The sequence below is a fragment of the Gopherus flavomarginatus genome, chromosome 2, assembly GCF_025201925.1.
Source record: "Gopherus flavomarginatus isolate rGopFla2 chromosome 2, rGopFla2.mat.asm, whole genome shotgun sequence".
NCBI lineage: Eukaryota > Metazoa > Chordata > Testudines > Testudinidae > Gopherus > Gopherus flavomarginatus.
In genome coordinates, this window is record NC_066618.1 from 81,754,599 (window position 1) to 81,778,303 (window position 23,705).

At 43.0% G+C, this 23,705-nt stretch overlaps 1 protein-coding gene across 6 annotated transcripts in view; it reads right to left on the reverse strand.

Annotated features, from left to right (window-relative positions):
• CPNE4 (copine 4) overlaps positions 1 to 23,705 on the reverse strand; it is a 433,913-nt gene that overhangs the window by 307,759 nt on the left and 102,449 nt on the right. The window contains exon 1 of one of the 6 annotated variants that reach the window (XM_050938447.1): positions 20,760 to 20,783. The exons of 4 other annotated variants lie outside the window; for them this stretch is intronic. The gene's annotated coding sequence lies outside the window, so the exon portion shown is untranslated. Of the gene's footprint in view, positions 1 to 15,964; positions 16,049 to 20,759; positions 20,784 to 23,705 lie in introns of those variants that run through there. One more of the 6 variants, XM_050938445.1, reaches the window with a different exon arrangement.

Below are 23,705 nucleotides of genomic sequence, written 5' to 3' on the forward strand. Positions count from 1 at the left end.
GGGGCACCAAAGATCTTATATTGAAGCTTTCATGTGCTAGCCCTTTAACTTCAAGACAGCATTCAATAAGGATTGTGAATTAACTGATCAAAATGAAGTGCAGAGTTGGGCTAGAGATGGCTAACCTAATTAAGGTGAGAGTGTTTATTTAAGAAAAACAGAAATGATGTCCAACATATCCTCCCCATCTTCAAAACTATTTCAGTGGTTTACATGAGGAAAGCTTCAAAGAAAATGCTTAACCCAAACTATTCTATATCATGAAATAAAGCCAGCAATGACTGAAAAATAAATACAGATGCAATGGCCCAAAATGAGGACCTGGCTACAAAGCAATTTTTGAGCAATTCTCCCTTTGCTGGTCTAGTCCCAGTGCAATTATACCAACTGCATCACAAACTGGCCTCAGACATTGCTACCACCATGTCATCTAAATCTGCTTCAAGGGTGCTGTAATAAAAATGCCTGTGTCCAATCCTCACTAGTCTAAACCATTGTTGGTAATCCATACCGAGCAGTACTGCACTGGGGTGCTAGACCAACACTGGAGAATTACCTAAAATTCTCAGTACAGCCTGGGTCAAATACAGTTCAGGTGTAATTCAGTTAACTTCAGTGGAATTATACTACCAATGAATATGGCCCACTGTATTCACCCTTAAATTGGAGCTCCTTAGTTAACACCAAAAGGCATGGACATATCACCAAAAACAAAGTGCACATTGGAATGCCATTAACAGCCAAGAGGAGGGAAGAGAGGATTTATGGAACCTCTTGCTTCCATTTCCCAAAACCACCCACCCGCAGCAGTCCTAGTGGAAATCACAGCAGAAAATGTTCAACAGCTCCCTACTGGTTCCAACTGGAAAATAGGAACAGAGATGAAATGATAACAGGGTAACCAGTTGCTTAGGTTACCGGATTTTCAGGTGAAGCCAACTGAAACCAAACGAAGGAGCCCATCAGGTGTTTCCACCAGGGCGGGCATTTAGCATTCAAGAAAGGGATAGGAGGGTGATCTGGCTATGCTATCTGGATACTCCACAGTATAAAGGAGGCATAGTTTTCTGGCAAAAGGGTGTGGTCAAGCCTCTCTGGTTAGCGTATATATTCCATGAACAAGACTACACACTGATGGCCAATATATACTCCCCACTTTCAAAACTATTTTAGTAGTTTACATGAGAAGAGCTTCAGTGAAAAGGCTCGACATCAACCCAAAATATTCTATGCCATGAAATAAAGCCAATGATTACTGAAAAATAAATAAATACAGATGCAATGGCACCAAGATGAGGACCTGGCTAACAAGTGAATTTTAAGCTATTCTCCCACTGCTGATCTAGACCCAGTACACCTACCACCACACCTTTTTCCCTCCTCTTCTGTGCCCTGTCCTATAGCTTCAAGATGTATTTAGTGCACAGCAGCAACACTCCATTTCCTAAGCCACCACCTCTCCCCAAACACATACATGCACGCCTAAAAGGCTCAGCAAAGACATTCACGAACTCACCCTACAATATATATTGAGAGTTACCCCAGAAGCTGAGCCAAGTCTTCTGATGTCCAAGTAAATCCATAAAAAACAAAGAACAGGCACTTGGGAATTCATTCCATTGAGCGACACTACTGAGGTCCTGCCTAATCACCAGAACCACAAAATACAACTGTTTGTCCATTCAAAATTTATTTTAATGGGATATAATCCATGTACCCAACATTTTAAAGCTGGGCTTTTCCACTCCTCTTCACCTCCTTGTTCTTTGACAAAGGAGCAACAGTCTGGCTGGGTCATACTATTTACAAGGACTGGCAGATTATTATCTTTATATAGAAGCACTATCCCTCCTGAGAATGATCACTTTTTTAAAAATACGCCTGGCTGTAGCATGTCCCCAGTGCTATAGTCCACATAACATTTGACATTTTATTTACTTTAGTTAATGTAAAGAGCTTTTTGTTCCACAACTTACAGGAGCTTGTTGCCACAACCCTGTAACCCATGCCTGCTTGGCGTGGCTCTCTATCCCCCTCTAGTGGCACCTAGAGATCAATGAGTCTGCTACAGTCATGGAAGCTCATGCAGTAGAGCAGGGGTAGGCCACCTATGGCACGGGTGCCGAAGGTGGCACACGAGCTAATTTTCAGTGGCACTCATGCCACCCGGGTCCCCACCACCAGTCTGAGGGGCTTTGCATTTTCATTTAATTTTAAATGAAGCTTCTTAAACATTTTTAAAACCTTATTTACTTTACATATGTAAGCAGAGTCAGGATGAGCGCTACCCTGACATCTGGTGGTGAATTGTAGGGAATGTGGAAAGAATTCCAAGAATTTCAAAGAATGGGGAAAGACTTGCATTGGCATCCACCCTCCACTTAGCATAAGCCCACAACAGACTGGGATGGTTATTTTAACAGCTCTGGGATCCCCAATTTCTTTGTTATTGGAGCAGAAAAAAAAAAGTTTGTCACCTTGATTGTGTGAATGGGGAGCTGTGGGACTGCTTTGTGACAGAGATGACTCAACCTCAGTTGGGTGGTACTTGCTAAACATGGGACATGGGTTCCAAAACCCCATGAAGGTAGAGAGGTTGGGGACTGGTGTGTGTACCTGATGGTATGGGCCCCTTGTGAGGGCCTGGAACACCAATTGCACATCCTCCTCTCTCCACTGTGGAATGTCAGAGTTGATTTTTTTTATTCCCTTAAGAATCCAGATACAGGTTACTGAGCTGAACTCACTTTTGGCTAATGGTGCACTAGCACTGGGGCTTCCCTACTATGAGCTAAAATCACTAAAGAGCTGAAATCACTAAAGAGCTGAGAGCACTGAGTACTGTGCTAACTAGTGGGGGAGCCTGAAGCTATACTGTGGAACAGAGCAGCTGGCGGAGTGGAGCAGTTTGTGAGGACGGCTGGAGCGGATCACGGGACAGCTGGTGGAGCAGAGTGGCTGGCAGAGCGGAGTAGCTGTGGGACGGCTGGAGCAGCCCACAAAGCGAGCGGAGCCGAGCAGTTTGCAGGGACAACTGGAGCAGCTCATAGGACAGCTGGTGGAGCAGACCAGCTGGTGGAGCGGAGCAGTTTGTGAGGACGGCTGGAGGAGCAGAGTGGAGCGGCTTGTAAAGTGGAGCAGTTCGTGGAGAAGGCAGGAGCAGAACCCACGGAGAGGCAGGTCATTTGGCCCCGGACCACGTAAGGTGCCCCTTTCTACCCAGGCTGGGGGGAGGGACGTCTGCAGATAGACTCTCAAACTTTGGGGCTGCACTGACCCAGGACAGATACTTTTGGATTGTGGGACTTTTGGGACTGTGGGTGATTTGGGGGTTGCTGGACTCAAGAGCCCAGGAAAGAGGACACAGCCCAATTTCCTGGGGTGGGTCTTTGCTCACGGTTTGGTCTAGGAACTCCAGTTGAGGTGTTTTCCCAATTTTGTGTTTGTTGTTTATCTCATGTATTAAACCTTTTCTGCTACACTGAGACTCTGTGCTTGCGCGAGGGGAAGCATTGCCTCTTTGAGGCGCGTAGGGGTGTGTGTAAGATTTTCCCAGGTCACTGGGTGGGGGCTCGAGCTGGTTTGGCATTGGGTTATTGAAACGGAACCCTTGGATACTGAACCCGGCCCTTGTTGCTGCCAACTCAGAGGAGCAGAAGGGTTACACATACAATAGTTTAGTTACATATTATGACATAGAAAGAGATCTTCTAAAAAATGTTAAAATGTATTACTGGCACACAAAACCTTAAATTAGAGTGAATAAAAGAAGACTTGGCACACCACTTCTGAAAGGTTGCCAACCCCTGCAGTAGAGGCTGATGCATGTAGCTCCAGCGGTCTCAGGCTAGATCCTGCCTGCTGACAACCAGGGTCTGTCAGTGTTACAAGTAGGGACTTATCCGGAATATGGACTGGGAAGTCTCTGAAGCTTGGGATATGCTTCCTTAAGCTGGGGAAATACATAACCCATGTCTGCTTGGGGTGGTGCTCTGTCTTTAGGGGCACCTAGACCATCTAGAGATTGATGAGTCTGCTACAGCCTTGGTTAAAAGCCAGGTGGCTTTTAGTTCACACAATAGAGGCTCATGCACTTAGTTCCAGAGGCCTCAGATTCAATCCTGCTTGCTGATGACTGGTGTCTGTTAACATTACACATGATTAGGGCACTACAGTCCTTAACACATCCTTCTGTTACAGAAAGAAAGATTTCTGTCAGAGAAAGCCTAAACAAATGGACACAGTCACAGCGTTATTATTGTGTATAGCACAACAACAATACCCATGTGGATGTTAATTCAACACAGGAATCCCACCCTTAAGGGCAGGGCTTATAAACTTATGAGTTCTGTGAAGTTTCAAAAGAATCCAAGTGCTATACACCCTGAGGTCCTTCATGGGTTTTTATCTTTCCCTCATAATTTGCAGCTCTCCAGAGTAAACTGTTGTGTAAAGAAAACGTTGATTTGGAAGAAAACTGACTTGACTTTCTATTAACCAGCAAAGTTCGGAGACTGAATAACAGATCTTCAGAAATACACTTGCGGAATGAAATGTCAGGACAAGAGGGAGAGGAAAAACAGCTCTTGTCACTTTACAAACAAAAAGTCTTTAGGGGAGGCCTTTTTTCAAGTTTTATTATCCAATTTACTGCAGACACAGCAACAGATTAGGTAGAAACTAGAAATAAAGGCTCCGAGATTTGTTCCAACAGCTGCCAAGCACAGCAAGATGAATTAATGTAGCAGCTATGGTCCATTCCTGATTTATATAATATAGGTGCTCAGTCATCAGGGATGGCCTGACTTGATAGCAGAGAGGTGGAGAGGACTTAGCTACTACTTCCTGCACCCCCCCCCACCCCATTTCTCCATTCTGGATCTCATGCCAGCCTCCCAACTCTGTACACCAATCCCATCCTTCCACAGTCCAGACTCCAAAGAGTAATTTAACACAAAGGACTTGATGGTAACGTTCTTCTCCCCTTCATCAGGCCTGGTTCAACAGGCCCAGGATTCTTGCACCAACTGATTCTCTTCTTTCCCATCCCAGAGTTTGAGAGAGTGGATATTCTTCTTCCCTCCTGAAGTTGGGGTTTCAGCAGCAAACTTATCCCCTCATTCACAGGTCCCTGATCAGTACCACTCTCCTCTGTCACTTTCCTTGCATCCTTGTTGGTTCCAATCTCCAGCTCCCCACTATGTTGCTCTGAGCGGGGATGTAGCCAGAAATAGGAGCCGTGTCAAAATCATAGAAATGTTGGGATGGAAGGGACCTTGGAAATTCATCAAATCCAGCCCTCTGCACTGAAGCAGAACAAAGTAAACTTAGATCATCCCTGACAGGTGTTTGTCCAACCTGTTCTTAAATTCATCCACTGATGGGGATTCCACAACTTCCTTTTGAAGCCTATTCCAGAATTTAACTCCCCGTATAGTTAGAAAGTTTTTCCCAATATCTAAGCCTAAATCTCCCTTGAGGCAGATTAAGCCAATTACTACTTGTCCTATTCCCAGTGGTCATGGAAGAGAATTGATCAGAGTTCTCTTTATAAGAAGAGGAAGGCAACAAGATGCTACCACTTTTCAGACACCAGAAAAGCTGTGTCCATAAAAAAAATTTTTTTTTTTTAAATCACACCCTTAACCAACATCACTATAAGTGTTAAAATGGCCTGCACATGGGTGGCAGCAAGGGTTGATGGAGAAGTTCCCATCTCAAAAGGCGCTAAGGACACAGCTATAGAGGTTGGTAATGAGGCTTAATTTCTTTTCCTTTTCCGAGTACGTCAAAACATCTTTTTAGAATCAGGAAAAAGGTTTAAAGAGGAGATGGTAAATTCTGGGGTGCTAGCAGGTTACTGTGCTGCTAGTAGCAGTGACAGCAGTGTCAATGCTCACTAATGTGATACTGATGATTCAGTATCGTGCCATGCTGAGCTGTTTAAAGTTGCCCAGAGAGCCTTTAAAAAAACTCCACGTCCAAAGGGATAGACTGATAGCGGTCCCTTCTGGCCTTGTAATCTGTGACCATCTACTTTGCCCTCCTGCATAACACAGGCCATAGGACTCCTCCAAAATAATTCCTAGGGATCCATCTTGATTTTAAAAGTGCTAGTGATGGAGAATCCACCATGACCCTTTGGTAAATTGTTCCAATGGTTAATTACCCTCACTGTTAAAAATGCCCCCCTTATCTCCAGTCTGATTTTGTCTGTGTTCAACTTCCAGCCATTGGATCGTTATATCTTTTTCTGCTAGATAGAAAAGCCCATTATCAAATATTTGTTCCCTGATAGGTACTTATAGGCTGTCATCAAGTCACCCCTTAACCTTCTCTCTGTTAAACTAAATAGATCAAGCTTCTTGAGTCTGGCACTATGAGGCATGTTTTCTAATCTTTCAGTTACCCTTGTGGCTCGTCTCTGAACCCTTTCCAAATTATCAACATCCTTCTTCAGGACTGGTGCAAGGAAGTTTCACGCCCCAGGCGAAACTGCCACCATGCACCCCCCCACCCCAAGCCCTGCGGCAGCTCTGCCCTGAGGCGCCCCCCTGTGGCAGCTCCCCTCCCCGAGGCACCCTCCCATGGCAGCTCCCCCCCCCGGGGAGCCATGCGGCACCTCCCCACCCCTGCTCACCTCTGCTCCAGAAGCCCTGCTGTCATGCCTGTCACCAGGCTCATGCCAGGTGTGCTAAGCAGAGCTGCGGAGCTATACACAGCCGCTGGCGCCACCACCGGCAATAAGAAGAATCGCCTGGGATGGAGCGCCCACTGTGCCGGGAGGGAGAGGGAATCTGAGCTGCTGGCAGGCAGCCCACAGGTTCCCTTGGGTCAGCGCGCCGCCAGCAGCCCAAAACCCTGGGCTGCCGGCAGCGCGCTGACCCAGGGGAACCCCTGGGCTGGCTGCCGGCGGCGGCGCGCTGACCCAGGGGAACCCCTGGGCTGCCTCCGGCAGCTCAGACTCCCTCTCCCTCCCAGCGCAGCGGCCGCTGAAAGGCTTTAAAAAAAATTAGGGGCGTCACTTTTTAGCGCCCCAGGCAACTGCCTAGTTGGCCTAAATGGTAGCACCGGCCATGTCCTTCTTGAATTGTGGACACAGTATTCCAGCAGCAGTCTCACCAGTGCCAAATACAGAGACAAAACAATCTGTCTACTCCTACTCGAGAGTCTTCTTGTTTATGCATCCAAAGATCTCATTAGTCCTTTTGGCCATAGTGGTAGCCCTACCCTTGCCCCATCAAATCATCCAATTAAAACCAAGCTGTCTATACTGTGTATATAAACTTTCTGGTTTGTTGTAACAACTACATAAGGTCACCACCAAGGGCTGATGCATAGCTCACTAGAGTGTATGGAAAGACTCCCTTTGACTTCAGTGGGCTTTGGATCAGATCCCAAAGTCATTAAGAAAACCCCAATTCAAGGTTCTTTGTTATATACTTTCTTTTAAATGCCATTTTAAAACACCAATTTACTGGTGAAAGTGACCTTACCCCCACTTTAAATAATGTAACATTTGAATCCAGATGGATAGGATTGAACACAAACAGTTCTTCCTAACCTGTCAGAACAGAAGCAGCCAAAGCAGAGACCTCTGGACATTCCAGTCAAGACTACAGACTGTTCTGTGACTTTTTCTGTCCTGCATTGATGGGCTGTTTGCTGCAGTTCTCCGCTTCTTCTATACTTCCCCCACGAGTGTCACCCCCGCCCTGCTCCGTTCTTCTCCCCTCTCCTCCCTTCCCTTTTCTTTCCATTCCGCAGATCCTCCTCCTAAGGAACCCTCCCTGTCACTCACCCCCAAATAATCATGGAAATAACACGACCTTTGCTGCCATCATGCTGTTCATTCTGCCTGTGTGTTCTATTCCTTGCCCCACCCTAGTCCATGACTAGGGCCCCTGGGCACTACGTGAATACAAATAATAATAATAATCATGCCCTCTCCTAGTCTGAAAGCAATGATGCTCAGCAGTAGCTTGGCTTTCCCCCCTCTACTCCATCCAGAAATCTGCCTTTTCAAACAATAAGCAAGGATGCTTCCTAACCTCAAATGTTGTTTACCACTATGGGCACATGGCTTTACTGTCAGCTAGAAAAAGCATACTGTACTTTAAGAAGGACAGACTAAATGTGCACATTACATGATTTAAACTGCCATCCTAAACATCCTGCATCCATTTGGATGGCAGTCTGGAAAATGCCAAGGTTCTCAAGGTTATTAAGAATTTATGGTGGATTACAATGTAAGGGGGGAAGTTTGCAGTCACAATAACAAATTCAATTCTAAAAAGGAGGAAAATGAGGACATGATTAAAAACTGAAAAACAAATCCCACACAAAAGACCTGACTGACCCTTTGTGCTATTAACAAAAGAATCACCTTTCTCACCCCCTCCCTGCAAGGAGGAAAAAAAAAAACTCACAACAAAAGAAAAATGAAAGAGAAAGAGAAATTAAGTTATTGGGCTTTGCCAGTGATATAATACAGAACCATTTTTTAGTCGAGAAAGAGGCACTGCTATTTACCTAAATTGACTGTCTTCTTATAGTTCTTTAGAGTATTGTACTCAGAACGGATGTTTAATACATCTGAGATCAGGACTGAAAGTAAATAATGTGTGTGAGACAAATGGCTTTAAATCTCTTCATAAATAGTAGATTATTTCCACAGCAGCTACTATATATCCTGAAAGTGTGTCCTCATTGCTATGAAATATTGGTAGCCATCATTCCTTCCCAGCACGCAGCTTCTCCAAAACAGAAATTAAAAAGGGACATTACCAGACGGCGTAAGCCCAAACTTTCAGCTTTTTTTAAATAATTAAAAATATAATTCAAAGTTTTTAAGATGAAAGGATGTCTTGTGGTGTTGGACCTGGAGTGGGCCACAGACCTGAATTCCAGTTCCTGGCTCTGCCACATACTCTGTGCGGCCTTGGGCAAGTTACTGAACCACTCTGTGCCTCAGTTTCCCATCAGTAAAATAAGGATAATAGCACTGCTCTACTTCACAAGGGTTCTGTCAGGGTAACTATGTTAATGTTTGAGTCATTCAAATACACTGGTGCTGCGGGCCACAGACACGCCTATGTAAGCAGAGTCTGAATGAGCTCTCATCTGACATCTAGTGACGAACTGGGGAAAAGACTTCAGGACCAAACCATATCTGCATAAACATATCTACTCTGCTTGTGTTCAGCAGATGGAGATACTCTGCCAAAGTGATCAATTTTGGCTGGTGTTGGGTTACAATTCACTTAAGCATTGAGTGCTGGGGTAATGAAATGTTATCGTTACTGTATGAGTAAAGGGCAGCAGAACTGTATTTCACTTGCCTTGATTTACGAGGTCACCGTAACCAAATCCCACTTGGTAAGCAGGGGGTACAGATGCCAAATCCCAGTGAAAGTGAGAGGGTGCATAGGTCCTGCTTAAAAAGAGTCACAGACACCATTTCCCTTTCCCAGTGTTTAAAGACAGGGCTGATTGGACTCAATTGAAAGTCCTGGTTTCTGTTCAGTGATTATTAGAGCTGAAATCACTGATGAGCAAATCTATGGGCTAAGCCTTAGAACAGGTGCAGAAACAGTGCTGAAGTAAAAAACAACACAGAGACAGCACTAGCAGTGAGGTACCCCACTACCCAGTGAAATCGCTAAGCGCTGGGCTAAGAGGTGGAAATCCAGAACACGACATTGCGGACATGGCAGTGAGTGGCAAGCAGCAGCAGTGACAGTAGCACAGCTGACTGGTGGCAGAGATAACCATGCCAGAGGTGGCAGTGAGCAGAAAGTGGTAGCAGAGAAAACAGCAGCAGCAGCGAGCCAGTTCCAGAGGTGGCAGTGGCAGCAGCAGCGAAGTTGCTCAATGGCCTGCCTACTCCCTGACTGTCAGGGGTGGGAGGTGAACCCATGTGAACGCATCTCTGAACTCTGGGTCTTCACTGACCAAGGGACAACCAAGGGGTGTAAGGAATGGAAAGGGGAGTGGTGTGTTATAAGGACATTCATTGGACGAGGCAAAAGACACCACGCAGCGTCCTATGGAATGAGTGTTTGCTTAGTCACTTGCTTTGCGTTGTGGTAGTGGTGTTTTCCCAAATTAATGCTGGGTTCCTTTTCCTTTTTAATAAAGGTTTTCTTTTGTTATACACAGACTCAGTGCTTGCAAGTGGGGAGGTACTGCCTTTTAGAGGTGGTGGTTAAATCTTCCCAGATTCCTGGGTCGGGGCTCGAACTCGTTCTGTTTTGTACAGTGAAGAGGAACCCGGAGATATTGAACCCAAGCCTTTTTGCTGCCAGCACCACCTCGCAGGAGGGTTATAACTCTAGAGACAGGAACAACACCTATAGGGTGTCTGTGACAAATAAAAGTTGGTGGGATTCTGACAAAGGAGATTCCTCCTTTTCAACCTTCCTCACTTTTCTTTCTGCTTCAACCCTTGCAAATGGCCCTTTACTTCCGTAGGGCTAAAATGAGCCCCTAGTATGCAGCCCACATAAATAAGCCATAGAGGGGGTAGGAGTCCTGCAGGAGCCAAACTACTGCGCTGGAGCCACTCCGCAACAATTCCGCAGCCTCAGAGCCTCCCCTACCCTGGGACGCCTTGGTGCTTCTCTTGCTCTAGACAGGAATGAGCAGCAAGAGCAGCAGAGAAAAACTGAAAAGATTCTCATTGGTTTCACTGATGCCAAATAGCGACTGGTGCAAATGCTTGGAGTTTTGTATTGTTCAGCTGCAGAATGGGGAGCTAGACCACAAAGTCTCTCTCCACCGCTTCACTCCCTGGCCATCCTCCACAGAGCACTTCCAGCAGCAGTGAACGACTCTTTGCCATTTTCACATGTACTTCCCAGAACTATGGGGGAGCAAGAAAACCAAGACACATCTTCTCACTTTCCCTCAGCTGTTGCTTCTAAAAACCTCCACGAAGAGGATGGGAACAGACCAATAAATACACCAAGGTGATGGGCATGTAAACTTAGAGAGAGGAGAAGCTTCCCCCTTTTCTAGCAGTCAGGTGGGGATGGGGAAAAGGGAGAGAGTGTCTCGACCCCAGCAGAAGTCAAGGCCAGAGAAGTTCATTCCCTACAGCAGCCAAACAAAGGATGGAGAGCTTCCTCCTCCCAACAGCCATGAGTCAAGGAGCAGGGAGAGAATCTAGTTTAATCAAGACATCATAACAAATGGAAATCTCTATCAGGACACAAGGACAGCAGCCCCCCGAACAGCTGAAGGGAGATGTCACTTAGATTCTCACCAGATGCTGCCCTTAGGCCTTGATGAAGAGGGTATTTTCCCTTGCATTCCACTGAGGCCCCACTTTTCCCTAATATTTTCAATCAGCCTTCAGCTAAAGGTTTAGTCCTCTAGCTAGTACATGTCTTGTAAATGCTTCGAGTCTCACCTTGCAATCTTTGTGCAATGCCATGTCTCTGAGTGGGCATCAGGGATTCACCCTTGGAGCCTCTATTGCCTGAGCTAAAAGACTCAGGGCAAATCTACATTTAAAATACTGCACAGGTGCAGCTGCCCCGCTGTAACACTACTATACCAATGGGAGGGCTTCTCCTGTTGGCGTAGTTAATCCACCTCCGTGAGAGGTGGTAGCTATGTTGGTGGGAGAAGCCCTCCCATCGACATAGTGCTCTCTACACCAGAAGTTAGGTCAGTATAACTGCGTCACTCAGTGGTGTGGAAAATCCACACCCCCGAGCAACATAGTACAAACGTACATTTATAGTGTAGACCCAGCCTCAGCTCAGTCAGCCACACCTGTAGCAGGTTCAACCACCTCTACAAATAATCCAGCCACACTAGAGTGAGACAGTGTGCCATACCAAGTGGACACAGCTTAGTTACATTTCCAACCCAAACACAACAGCAGTTTCCTACTGCATACAGGCCAGAGAGTGAGCTTGATTCAGACCGGATCAATTAATAATAAAAAAAACATAAAAAATAATGAGAGAGACTTAAAAATTCTTTCAGTCTTAATCTAGAATATCATCGGTAACACAGGTAAGGAAAAAAATTAAACTGTTCCATTTTTTAAAAATTATTAGAGCAAGAGTTTTGCAGAACTAGCCATTTAATGAATGCTAGAAATCAGATCCTTTTCTCTCTTCATGAAAAGCAATACGAATAATAAAAAAGCAGTTACTGATCTTTATAAACAAAATAAATCCACTTACAAAGAACACAAAAACTTTGAGTTTTGAAATGCTTTTAACCTTAATTTCATAACACTCTCCTCATTTTTTATTTTCACACTTAACAAGAAATAAATGGTATAGCACAACTCACATTATCACCTGAAACTAGGTCATATAGAATAGCTTTCTATTCATCTTCTTCCCTTCCTGTCCTTTCTCATTGTTTGTGCACAACATACCAGTCTTGGCAGAATTATTATGGCATATGCCAGATCTTGCACCCCTTCAGCACCCAAAATATCCATGAACTTCAGTAGGAGTTTTCAATGCACAAGGAATACAGAATCAGATCCTAAATGTGATGCCATAGACTTTCAGACTTTAAGGCCAGAAGGGACCATTATGATCATCTAGTCTGACCTCCTGCACATCGCAGGCCACAGAATCTCACCACCCACTCCTGTAATAGACCCGTAACTTCTGGCTGAGTAACTAAAGTCCTCAATTCTTGATTTAACTACTTCAAGTTATAGAAAATTCACCATTTACTCTAGTTCAAACCTGCAAGTAACCCATTCCCCATGATGCAGAGGAAGCCAAAAAAACCTCCAAGGTCTCTGCCAAATCTGAGCTGGGAGAAAATTCCTTCTCAACCCCAAATATGGAGATCACCTAGATGCTGAGCATGTGGGCGAGACCTGCAGCCAGACACCTGGGAACGAATACCTCTTTCAGAGAATGTCTGTGTTGGTTTCAACCTCTATGTGCTGCATAGTTCAGCAGGTGTAAACTGGTTTAACTCCAGTGACTTCAGTGGAGCAATCCGTTTATACCAACTGGATATCTGGTGCTAAATAGGAAACAGCAGTAACAAACGTACATACTAAACTCAGTCTACATATGAAACTAGGGAGATATATGCAGAGTATAAGATGGCATTATTTCTGTAGCACTTACCATCGGCAAAGTGCTCTACATACATTCCTTTAACTACTTGATCCTCACCCTTTTAAGTGAGATGAATTATCAGGAGCCTCTTACAAATAAAGAAACAGGGGCAAAGAGATTTGCCCAAGGCATTCAGAGAGTCAATGTCAATTTTAGGAGTTTGTGATTATGGAGTTGTAGGCTCCTAGAGTGAAATCTGGATCCCAGTAAAGTCTACGGAAGTTTTACCATTGACTTAAATGAAGGCAGGATTTTACCCCTAGTCTTAATCTTTCCTTTATACCAGTGGCTTTCAATCTTTTTCATACCATGAACCCATATTAGAACAGAAAAATGTTCTGAACTTCCCAGCCATGTATCCATTAAGAAAGGGAAGGGAATTCACTAATTAGTAAACATAAAGCACTTTGAAGTCAATGGGACTGTTCAGGTGCTTAAAGTCATGCACGTGACTGTGTTTTGCTGGATCAGGGCCTAAGACTTCCCTGCAAAATATAACCAGGGGGAGGGAAATTATCTACATGCTATTTAGTAACAAGCAATAAAGTGTGGAGTAGATGATGTGAACAGTGAGCATAGGGGAACGTACAGTAGGACACTCTAGCCACACACCATATCGTAATACATCACAGACTGTACTGCTGGAGCTGCCTTAGACAGCCCTAACTGATGCTTAGCACCTCCATCTGGAAGTGCCCCGAGGAGCACAGAGCCCAACCCTTACCAGTGGGTGTGTGCTTGTCTCTCACTGCAAGGGGCTCAGCTGCCTCTGCTGTAAACTTGCATATGCCCTTTCACCCCTTTGCATTAGAGGGCCTTTACTATGTGTAGGCAGCTATGTAGCTGGCACGTCAAGATACCTGCAGCTTGTGGCTGTCAGTGAAGGATTTTGTTGTGAGAAACAAAGTGAGTGTAACTCTAACTGCCCTGCATGCAGATCACAGCAATACCTACTACATCACTTTTCACGGAGGTCAGCTCCTATATTTTAACCCATATATGGCAGCATAAGGTCTTAAGAAGGGTGTGACTTGACCCTTAACTTAGCAAAAAGCCTTTAGGTGTACACTAACTGTGCCTCCAAATAGAGGCATGTGATCTAATTTCCATCTTATTTGTTCTCACTGAAATCTGAGTTGGTTATCGTTATTAGTACAGATATATTTGCCCACTTACAGTAATTATATCTGCTTTAAAAACCATTATAGTTCTTCATTACCAGGTCACATAATAATCAGCTTACAGCCATTTAATTTCTGGTCTAACTTATACCATCCCTGAGCCAAGAAAACCATGATCGATAAAAGGATTCTTTTATACTCAACTTTCCTGGCAACAGCTTCTGGGACAATTTTAGGGCAACTCTCTCCTTAATGTTCTCACATCTTTCTAAAGCCACTGGACACTGATCCTGCAGAAGACTTAACAAATCCTTTGGTTATTCTGTAAACACACATTGTGACACGCTGTGTTTTAAAAGTGTAGCTCAGATATTTTGTGGTGGAATTAATATGAAGCTTTCACTGCACCCATTTTCTTTCTGTCTTGCTTTACCTGCAAGACCAGTGAATGCATTTCCAGCGGATCAAATCCTGAAAATTCTCTCCTAGCCGTTTCACTCAAAACTCCAATCCAACCACAGAAACAGAACTAGTACCTTTCACAGAATTAATACTCATGCCTGATAGTGTGATAGCCAGGAGTTAGGAGTGTATAAAGCAGCATTAAAGAGTTATTCAACTGCTAAATGGGTTACTAAGTACAACTACCTCCACAATAAAGCATTACCAAGGCATATTAAAGTGCAATGTAATTTCATTCCAACAGAGGCTTATTAAATAGACTGTCCAGTAACTGTTTATGTACAATGATATGTGTTATACCTAAGAAGGTAATAAAAAACCAAGTCAATACGAACCAGTATTTTAGGCAACCTATAAAGTTGTTTGCTACAGTGCGCATATTGCAATGGCATCATTGTCTCCTGTATCAATCATGCTTTCTCTTTGAACAGACTTTGGCACAGACTTCGCCAGTCTGACAGAGGTTGAGTAGTGCCTTGCTCTGCAAATACTCTTCTTGAGATAAACAGAAGTGAACAAGGCTGGCAAGACCTGACTATATCGTGTCACTAGAAAGTTAAAGAATATAAAGATGAGGAACTGGAAAATGAGTGGATACATTGATAACGCTGCCAGTAGCAACACATACAAACAAAGGTTTGTTTTACGAACCCAGCATAACCTAGAACACTAAAAGCAACACAGGCAAATAATAGTAATGCTGGAGCACTCAAGCCAAGGAGTTTTCCACTGCAAACTCAAAAGCTCTCTTTACAAATTTTTATATCTACATTCCTCACATTCACCGTTCATCTGTAATTTAAAAATGCATCTCGAGTCATTTAGCTTTTTTTTAATTTGTATTTCTTAAAAGGTACTCAAATAGTATTATCAACAGGTCTCTGTCACTCTAGAGAGGAGTAAATATTTTTGTACAAAAATAACATCTGAAAAGTAGGCAGCAAATCTGATTGAGATCAGGAAAATATTTTCAAAGAAACTTGCCATAAGAAATTGTGACTTGACATAAGAACAAGCACAGTATGTTGTTTTTCTGCAGTATGAACTAAAGATCATAGATGGGAAAATAAAGCCTCTTGTACCACATTATGACAGAACTGAAAGATTTTGGAAATTATTCAGCCAGGGTCTCCAGTAAATAAATTGCTCCCAAGAATGAAATGGGAAATAATAGTCCTACAAAAAGACAGCACTAGATGCACCACACTTGAGTTACTTTCAATAAATAGTTTAAGGCCTCGAGATAGTACAGTCTCTGATCAGATTACTTACATTTTATTCTAGAAATAATTAGAAGATGCCCGATGTTTCATCCACCTTGATGATTACTGTTATCTGATGGTTTTTACAGCAGATGTGCCCACTGCCTTTTCAGTGACACCTCTTAGGAGTCGAGCCCACAGTGTCTCTCCTTATTCTTGAGAAGTAAGGAGGATGCCACTCACATCACATTTTACCTATCTCCAGCAGATGACAGGAGGTAGCTCTCTCTCTGAGGACGTCAGATGGCATTCTCACGCATACGAATCATCTACAGGGGCTCACTTTTGATAGTCAAAAACTACTTTCCATTAGCTAAACTACAACAATAGAAGCATATTGAAAAGTACAATTGCAAAGCTGCTGCACACAAGCATAAATCTCAGCTTCAATAGTAAAGACTAAACTGACTTTTCCTAAGGTTGTCTGTTATCTCTCCTGATCTTGTCCAAAAAGATTATTAGCGTCTCTGCTCTCTCGCACTGCATGTGACACCCTGATGAGGGCAAATATGTCAGCATACAGAGGGTCTAAGACGATCAGTTAATTCTCTTGGAAGGTTTGTAAATACAAAATGGGTTGACTTCTCTTTTTCTATATTCATTCTGGGAGAAATTCTAGTCCCTGTGAAGACAATGGGATTTTTGTCATTGACTTCAACGGTGACAGAATTTCACCCTCTGACTTTTCATTAAAACACATTTATTTTCTCCCCTCCCATACTTGGTGTTCAGACATTTCCTACAAAGCTCCAGTAGCTCTGAAACTGGTTTCTGTCTCTCTCTTATCGCAAAGCCTCTGTGCAATTATTGTATGAACCTCTCCTTCTCCTCCCAACCCCCTCCATTTGTATATTTTGTAGCAAACCCATACGAAGTACTGAACAAAATAACTCATGTCCTTCCCCATACCACTGAGTTCTGTCCTACATTCCCTGCCAGTACCTTGAGCACATACCTTGATGGCTTTGGATTATGGTGCTACATTTTCTACAGTGGGCTTTTATCCACTAGTTTAACTGAATCAGCAAACCCCCCTAAAGGTAGACATAATTTACACTGCTGGAGGGCAGTTTGTAGCTTACCCCTATGCTAGGGATATGCACTAACAGATCTATACTCATGGGTAAAAGTCCAGTTTAGTCATGACCTTAACGTCTAAGCCATAGAAAGCTCATTAGCTTCCCTTGGTTACTAAGTCGTGTTGGTAAAACAGGATCTTGAAGCATAAATGGCATTCTGCTGAGTCGTTACACTTCTGAGTGTTGAATGATTTTTTTACCAAATCAGGAAGTACCGAATGTGTTAGCCCTTAACAACAAGAAACCTTAACTATTCTCCTTTACAAATACAGAAACCAAGAATCATAATACAGATAAATCAAAGACTTCGATCACGACAAGCCATTAGCCAGTGCAATGATTTAATCTCACGCACGAATCAGATATGGGCAGCGGGGTGAGGGCACGTCCGTTGGGGATGTTCAATGACTGATCACATAGGGTGCAATCCTTTCTTGGGCAAAATTTCCACTGCAGTCAACATTACCAAGCATTTGGATTTCAACTTGGGTTTCCACTTTATTTTTAGCTTTGAGATTTGATATGTGTCTGAAGTATTTAGAGTGAGAAATTAAGGTATTGTTTTAGCTAACTCTGGCCCATCTAGCAGTGTGTCATCTCTTTTAGAGAGACAGCTGAATGTGGTCTACTAACACATAGTATTCATAAATCCCACCCAAAGTGGTTTCCCTGTAGGGGCACTTGGCTTTACTTGATGCACTGTACACCATTTCAGAAATGGCCCATAATGGTCAATATTTAATGCATGAATCACACTAAAAACTGTATTTTAAATGTCTCTCTCCTGTCTTTACATGGACACTTTGGATTTGTAATGAATGGTTTGTTTAAAGCAAAGAGATGAGATTTTAGCCTCTCATTTCTAATTATAAGCTACACCGGACATTTTAAATTGCAGTTATAACAAAGACAAAAGTCACAAATAAAAAGACACCAGCTTCGTACATTATCCTTGTAACTGAGGAACACAACGTGCCTCATTTTTGCCAGAGAAGGTGGCTTTGACTGAAGTGATTTCCATCACACCGGCCCCCACTGTTCGGAAACCAGGATGCTAATTCACAATACAGTTGTGGGTTTCAATTCTTTCGTCTTGAAGACAGCAAGGTTTTAAAAAACAGGTAAATTGTGCGTGAGCCTTTATAACAATAAAGCAAAATTTACAATGGAAAATTATTTTCCTTTGAACCTCTTAAAAGATCTGAACGTTAGGATGGCCATTAAAGTCAGCATGCCCACAAGTGGAATTGAAATTTAATGGCAGCTAAGTAAGTGGCAATTAACTTAAAAGAAAAGCCAGAGGCACCCTCCAGTGTACCCCATCTATTCCTAAAGGCAGAAAAGGGAAGCTACAGTACCTTCTACAAGGTATCTGCTCATTCAAACAGCGCTCTGTGGTGCCAATTCCCATGTGTACAGTTATTTCCAAACACTATACATGTATTTTGTACATGTGAAAAATTGCATAAAAATAAGTTGTAGCACAGCGGCCGCAAACTGACTACAGCTGCTTCCATAGATGTGAAACTGAACCCAGAATGTCAATACCAATCTTAAAAACATGACAGATTTTGCAGACACTTATTCTTCCTAATAACGCTCCCCCATAGTGAACTGCATCCTAGTTACGCTAATCCTGTTTCTCTCTCTTCTTTTAACCATACTTCATTTGTACTATATTCTAGACCTTATAAAACAAAGTATTTTTCATGTCTTTGATCATCATGTAAAGCCAAACCCTGTTGGCCAATATGCTTGGCAAGAATTCTGTTACTTTTATCTTCTTCACTGAAACTTAATGATCCCATAAAGCTTCCACTGTAAATTAAACAATCTCATCCAAGCATCTGCTAAATGTTTATTATAACACATGATGTACCGAGGAAAATTTGTACCAGGAGTCAGCAAATGATGCGTGCCCCCATCAACTAGCAAACACAACAGCAATAAACAGCAGTTTTTCATAGTAATTAACAGAAGACCAAACCAGAAACAGCTGCCTAGGTTATTTAAAAGCTTGTTAGTTACAGATTTGCACAATTATTTATATTAGAATAAAGCTGTAAAATATTTTGCATCTTTACGATTTCTCTTGTCTCTTAGTTTCCAGGGAAATTCTCTGTAGTTAATATCCCAGGTAAGGCAACCCCAACGATTTACAGCCACTGTGTAAGTGCATAGAAGCAAAATAGTCTTTTAACATTACTGTGCAGTTCTGCAGCAATATGTCCCAGTTGTCCATCAACAGAGTCCCTCTGGACTGTGACTGACATATTAACTCTCATTCTTCCTTACAGGGAAATGAGCAAAAGCTAAAATCAGTATAAAAGAAAATGAGCTTCCCACTACAATTTTGATAATTTGCAGAAAATGAGAGAGAAGCTCACAGAACCAAATTAAAATATGATAAATACACTATAAACTAATACATTTCAAGCATCATAAAGGCAATAAGCTCAGAGTCACAATGGTCAATCCAGGAGAGAGATGTTTGTATTCTCTAGAGGTGCAGGGAAGGCATTTTGCTTTGCTGGCTGAATACTTCAGTCTTAGTAATTATTAAGAGATAATTCACATAAAAGAAATCACAGTACACAGTAAGGTGGGGAAGCTAGTGGCATAGCAGAGCTAAACATCGAGGAAACTTTCTCATATGGAACATACTAGGTCTCTATCCATCCAGTATTCAAGTAAAGGGCACTTTATTTTACGCTCACCTGGACCTCTTCTTTGGTGCTGCTGCCATCAGTGGCTGCCTTAGCCCCAGGCAGCCTCTTAAAGGGCCCTGCATTGCATACATTTCTGACTCATCAGCCAGAGCACCATTGTGATTTCCATGTCTTGGTGATCTACCATAACATCCAACAGTGTCATCGCAGGAGCTTGGCAGACATAACATTTCATTACATTGGAGGACCTGTGCTGGACACAGGGAGGATGACAAAGTAAGAGGTAAAGGGACAGGACAGAAAGTTGGGGAGGAAAAAAGAAGGAAGGTCGAGGGAGAAAGTAGCAGATAGTCTCATTTCCTGGCCAAAGTCTGTTTTGTCTGGCCAGGCTGCAGGAGCAGAGCCAGATCCATGGGTTCCGCTGCCCCAGATGAACTGGAAAGTAGCTCTGTCTGCAGAGACCCATACAAAACAAACAATATGTACCGGCCAGGTAACAGTGCATCCTGCCTTTAGAGCACATCCAGCCCTGAGGAGGTCAGTCAACTGACTGGGGCTGCACAACACTTGACCCCTCCTAGGAGGCCCAGCCCCCCGTTCACACCTAGGAGCAGAGGCATGGGCGCTGGGCTGGACTGTATTTCATTAATATTCCCTGGGCACTACTGGCAAAGCCGTCACAAGGCCCAATCCAAGGGAACGGTGCTTTTGCTCCCCTGACACCTGAACTAGCTAAGCATCTGCAACACTAGAGATGGGCTCGCAGAGCCAGAGCTGGCTTTCACACCCTTCTATAGTGGCCTGGACTGGGGGGTGCTGGGATTCTCCAAACTTCATAGGCGAGGGGGGCTTGTACATCCCGCCCCCGCTCCTCAAAGCTCAGGGGTGTTTGGATCCAGAGGTGTGGTTTGGCCCCAGCTCTAGTCAACACACACGCGTGCAGAAGGTGCAGCTATAGCTCAGCAGAACTGGGAGCAACGTCCCTGCCAACCACACCCAGCAGCCTCCTCCCTGTGGGGCCGGTCCCAGGGATCCCTCGGGACCGGCTGCAACTCACAGCGGGGTTCGCAGCTGCTGCAGCAGCTGGGGCCAGGTCCAGCCGAGACCGCAGCAGAAGGGGCGTCCCTGGAGCCTCCCTGCCCGGGCAGAGGCGATCGCCTCGCGGGGGGAATCCCCATCACAGCTGCTGACACGCTCCGGCTCTAGGTCAGCTGATGCTCCGACGCCCTCTAGCGACCAGCCTGGGTAGCGGCGTCTATTGATGCCCCCAGCCTGCGTGCCCACCTGGATTCTGCTCTCTGCCTTACTCCTCTTCCTGGTACTCGAGTCCGACAGACAACGCCCCTTCCATATGTCATTACCCCTCTATGTCCTGCTACAGCAGTTTGCTCCTGGCTGCACTCAGCCCTTCCAGCAGAACAGCCTGTTCAAAGGGGGGAGTTTTAGGTGAAACTTCATCTAAGTTCCAGCTTGATAATTACAGGGTCTTTTACTTATTTTTACCTGCTTGACCTTCCTTTGTGAGACTGTAAAAAAGACCGGTTATTATTTTGGGGCACTTTTATGTATACACACACATTATTTAAACAACCCTGTCAGAGGTAGATGTAGCTAACCTTTCAAAGCTCATAGCATGTGCAGAATCACTGTTCCATTATATAAATGTGAATAGAATGAATCAACAAGTTGACAGGTCACACAATTATACAATAAATTTTTTATCTGATTCATCATAATTATTTTAAGGTGATGTCTATAACCAAACCAACAGCATGCATTGTAACAAAAAGTATAAATTCCAACTAAACGGAAACAATTCCTTCAACAAGCAATAAACTATAGCCCCCTAAATCAGGTTCACTTGCTTGTGTGTGAACTTTCAAATATATAGGATGAAATCTTTTCCCTACTGAAGTCAATGGGAGTTTTGTCACTGACTTCACTCAGGCCAGGATTTCACCCAATAGATTACCTCACGCAGAGAAAGTGAGAAATTGTGGTTAGATTTTATGCTGTAAAATTTGAATGTGGTCACTGACTGAATTGTGTTTCTGTGTTCTGGTAATACGTATACACTATTCACATTCCATTTTTGTGGTTTAGGTCAGTGGTTCTCAACCCTTGGTACACACACCCCATGGGGATACATCAACTCATCTAGATAGATACCTAGTTTTACAACAGGCTACATAAGAAGCAGTTTAGTCAGTTCAAAGTAAAATTTATAAAATTTATAAAACTAAAATTTTATAAAGACAGTGACTTGTTTATACTGCTCTATATACTATACATTGAAAAATAAGTACAATATTTATATTCCAATTGATTTAATTTATAATTATATAGTAAAAATGAGAAAGTAAGCAATTTTTCAGTAATGTTCTGTGACAGTTTTGTATTTTTATGTCTGATTTTGTAAACAAGTAGTTTTTAAGTGGAGTGAAACTTGAGTTACGCAAGGCAAATCAGACCCCTGAAATGGGTACAGTAGTATGAAAAGGTTGGAAGCTACTGGTTTAGTTTGTCACCAAAATCCCCATATAAAATACTTTCCAGCCTTATGGTACAGTTGACTTTAATGCCATATATATTTTTTATAAAGTCTAGTCTATACACACACACATATAATGCAAGGGCGCCTATGACTCTGATTCAACCATGCAGTTAGGCTGGAGCGCATCCCTCATCAGGACAGCACTTGAGCATGTGCTTGATTTAAAGCATGTGCTTAACACTCACTAAAGTCATTGTAGATTTTCAAAGGCACCTACCTCCCACTGAAAGTCAGATTTGAGCACCTGCTTAACTGCTGTCCTGAACTGGGGTACTTTCCTGAATCAGGGCTAAAAAGGAAAGCACTATGCTCAATAATGTTTGTACAATTGTAGAATAGCACTATTTATTTTACCAGTTTGTGATAGGCATGTGACTCTTGAGTGACAGACTAGAGGGAGAGCTAGTAGTTAATGTATCAGGTCACCTAAAGCCTAGTCTATACTGCAAAAATAACCCATTGTTGACTACTGGTGTCAGGAATGGATGCAGCTGAATTGATACTGAACATCTTAGCGGTAAGTGTAGACAAGGATGCACTGCACACGGCACCATTTGAGTAACAGTAGTTAAAACCTTCTCAGAGCTGCACCCGTTGTCAGCAATGGGTAAGTTTCATAGCGAAGACAAGCCTGTCAAGAATTATATTTATTTTAATTCACATTTTAAAGCTGTGCATTACATTTTTCAGTGCAAAAAATATAGTAACAATATAGTTGAGAGTGTTAAGACACAAAATTAAGAAAATCACAGTTATGGTTCCCACAGCAACCATAACATAGTTCTTTGTACATATGTTATCCCTCTTCTTTGTGTTTTTAAACTTCATATTTGCTTGGAGCTGCCTAGGTGGGGCAGTGTATCAGATTATACGCTGTTAAATTCTATGCCTTCATATTTATGTGAAGTATTACTGAGTAATGGTTGCCTTGGAAACCATAACTTGGAATACTCTGATTTTTATGCATTCAAATTCTCAACCCTACCATTGCATTAATATAGTGGACTTTCTCTTCTGCATCTGCTTGTTGCTTGAAGTGTAAAAAGAACTAGATAAAGGAAAATTGTGACAGCCCATTCAAATAATTGCACGTATTTTTATTGGATATGAGACACTCAAATACAGACACAAATGTATATGTCTGTCAGAGAGAGCAGTCAAATACAAGACAATGGTATATAATGGAACCTTAACATTGTGTGCTAACTATTATGTACTATACCTGGAAATGCATAGGGTCATGTTTATTTTATTGTGGGATACCCAAGATGTAGTTACAGATGTGTGATGCAATCAATGAGATTTACATTTGCCTGTATATATCTGGAGTGCCACACCTTGGAAAACTGTTAAAAGTTGTATGTCTAGGCTATGATTTTCTTTCAGAGGCATTTGGATGCCTGGTTGTCATTAATGGCAGTAATCTTGAAAATAGGTGTATTATACAAT